The sequence below is a fragment of the Homalodisca vitripennis genome, chromosome 3 (assembly GCF_021130785.1).
Source record: "Homalodisca vitripennis isolate AUS2020 chromosome 3, UT_GWSS_2.1, whole genome shotgun sequence".
NCBI lineage: Eukaryota > Metazoa > Arthropoda > Insecta > Hemiptera > Cicadellidae > Homalodisca > Homalodisca vitripennis.
The window spans coordinates 114583700-114586589 of NC_060209.1; the positions used below are offsets into that span (position 1 = coordinate 114583700).

The following is a 2890-nucleotide window of genomic DNA, read 5'->3' on the forward strand; positions in this document are numbered from 1 at the left end:
CTTTCAATTTCAAGAATAAATGCTAATTGGCTATCGACTCCTAATAGCATGTGCATGTTTATACATTTGTAATATTTTGAAAACATCTACAACAGTTATATAGTCTACAAAATATTTTTAAATTAATTGAGTATTTTAACTATATTATGAGAGAAATTTAAAAAATCAACGCCAGATTTTGTTGCCTCAAAAATTCCATCAATACTTTCTCTAATGTGGCCTTCAGATAACAGTTGGTTATTAATCGCTGTAAACGTTTCATACGCTAATTGCTTCGTGTATTAGTGAAGTTTGCTAACGTCCAGAGTTACAAGTAACAAATTATTGAAATATCAGAGTTTTAATTATTTCTGTTTTCAGCGCTAAGCACAACTTTACAACAACAAAAGTTTATATGGAAAGCATGTGCAAACCCATAAAGAAAATATATTGCATTTTTAAAGAAGTATATGAAGTAGGCCTAATTGAAAGCATAGAGTATAAAATAGAGTTTGAAAGAAAACAAACATAGACCACATTATAAACAGCCAAGAGATACTGAAGAATAAAGAGACAATCTCGGAGGCAAGAGCCAATTTGTAATATAAAGAATCATTACTTATCCGTGAAATCGATAGATGAATTTTCCCTAAAAAATCACCCGTAAAAGGCACTGATCGTCAGCCGCGCTTGTTTTGATGAAACTTGAAACAGCTTGCCACGTTTAGAACATACTGTTTGATACGTAAACAAACTACCAAGTGTTCGAGTTTTACATTAGACTACAAAATAAAATAAAATTGTTAACATGTTTACAATTCTTCGTCGCGGCGTGAAGTGGACAACTTAGATGTCAGCTAATTAATGACACCGACCGTGTAAACCTAAAAACTAAGATTATAATTAAGTATATTTACAGTTAGAAATAATAGTAGGTAGTATTTTTTTAATTAAAACGACTGTCTGAAGTGCTAAAAATATTCAAAATACTCGAAAAATAATAGGCCTACTACCAAAATCGTTCAATAATTTAATAACAAGTTCCTTGAAATAACTTTGAAAATTTTAAATAATGTTAACTATTCAATTATCCTCTCTATAATCAGTGGATACAATATTCAAACTGAAAATAGGGACGCCAAATCAAAAATCACTGCACAAAAAGACCGGAATAATACGTCCTACCTCTAGTATGACATAATTACTCACGGATTTTCAACGCTGCGGTGTCCGAGTGGTTAAGGAGTTGGACTCGAAATCCAATGGGCTTTGCCCGCACAGGTTCGAATCCTGTCCGCAGCGATTTCTTTTTGCTAACTGTTCACAAAACCTCGAGAAAATCAGTTTAGCGAAAACGAAAAATATTCTTTTAAATTGCACTTTTTATTTTTAAACATTATTTTTTTTCTACCATCTGTTCTGTTACAGTAGGTTAAATTTGTTTCAACCAATAATTTAACCAATCACTACACTAATAAATTACTTCTAAAATCAAATGTACCAGTGAGAAACTATGGTTTTTAAATGTAATATGTAATTCAATATCATCTTGTGAAGTGTTAGATTTACAGTTAAATTTAAATGTAGAAAAACTCTATACATTTTTATTTAAAAAATACACATAGTAGTGTATAACACATTTCAAAATCCAAATTTTGAAATATGATAGTAAACATACTCTGTATTCTAAAATAGTATTTTTCAACAAAAATTGTATATTTAACTACCGTAAGTATTAACATTTTTTAATACTTTTTAATTTTGATTGTATCAGTTATACAACTAATTAATTATTACACACAGATTATATCGTGTTGCTGTATAATCAAAGCTTTTACTTTCTTGTACTTTTTAGACTATGTGCTACAAAAATGAGAAGAAAGAAATTTTAGGGATATAGAGTGGGGTTTTAAAATTAATTCATATTAAACTGATGATGTTCACATACACTACGAATCACTCTAAAATGTTTATATGGACATTTTAATTTTTGGTTGAAATCGCATTATCATTTTAAAAAGTACAATAATTTCAGCAGTTGCAAAAGTGTTAAAGATTTATTTGTTCTCACAAACTTTTAACCCATTGGCTTATACATATTTTTACTATCAGCTCAACTGGAGTTATCCCATTAAAAATGCTAAAACGTAAGAGTTTTGTTATATGTTTATAAAAAAAATATTTTTCAAGTTATTTGGTTATATTTTATATCTTTTTGGATTAACATAAAATGGGCTTTAATAATAAATAGATAGTGATATATTTGGTCATAGTTTAAAAATAATAATGCTGTACAAACTAAAAAAGTTTTGGAATTTTTTAAAATAAAATTTTTCTTTTTACTCAAATAATACAAAATAAAATACCTCATTGTTGCTTTTATTTTATTTGAAATGTATTTCTCTACCTAGCAATACTAGAATTTGTGTATATACAGGGTGTACATAAAGTCCTGCACAAGTATAATATTTTCTGAACGACAACAGATAAATCAACAAGATTTGGTACATCAACACTACACCTAAAAATCTACTTTTTGGAGGAACTATCAGTTTTCTGTAATATCATGGGGACGTCCTGCAAGGAGTCAGAAGAAAATCTTAAATAGGAGCATAGGTCAATATGCACATCATTTTAAAGGGCTTATCTAGCAGAGCTTAATGCCGCAAACCGCACTCAAAAAGATTGATCCAGTACAAAATGGCGGCTGTTCAAAAGTTTTATTTAAAAAAGATGTTTACTTACCAAATGTTTTCAGAGTAAATATTCGAATTGTTCATTTAAATTTTGAGGCTTTGTTTTGTAGACGTTGTCCTTGGTAACCCCAAACAAAATAGTCTAATGGAGACAGATCTGGTGAACGCGCTGGCCATTCTACAGACCCCCGCCTTCTGATCCACCGTTGACAAAA

General features: G+C 29.6%; 1 non-coding gene across 1 annotated transcript; it reads left to right on the plus strand.

Moving 5' to 3' along the window:
- The first annotated feature begins 1199 nt into the window (after positions 1–1199).
- Positions 1200–1281, plus strand: Trnas-cga. Its single transcript has one exon. It is a non-coding gene; the product is annotated as a tRNA-Ser (tRNA).
- Positions 1282–2890: the final 1609 nt, after the last annotated feature.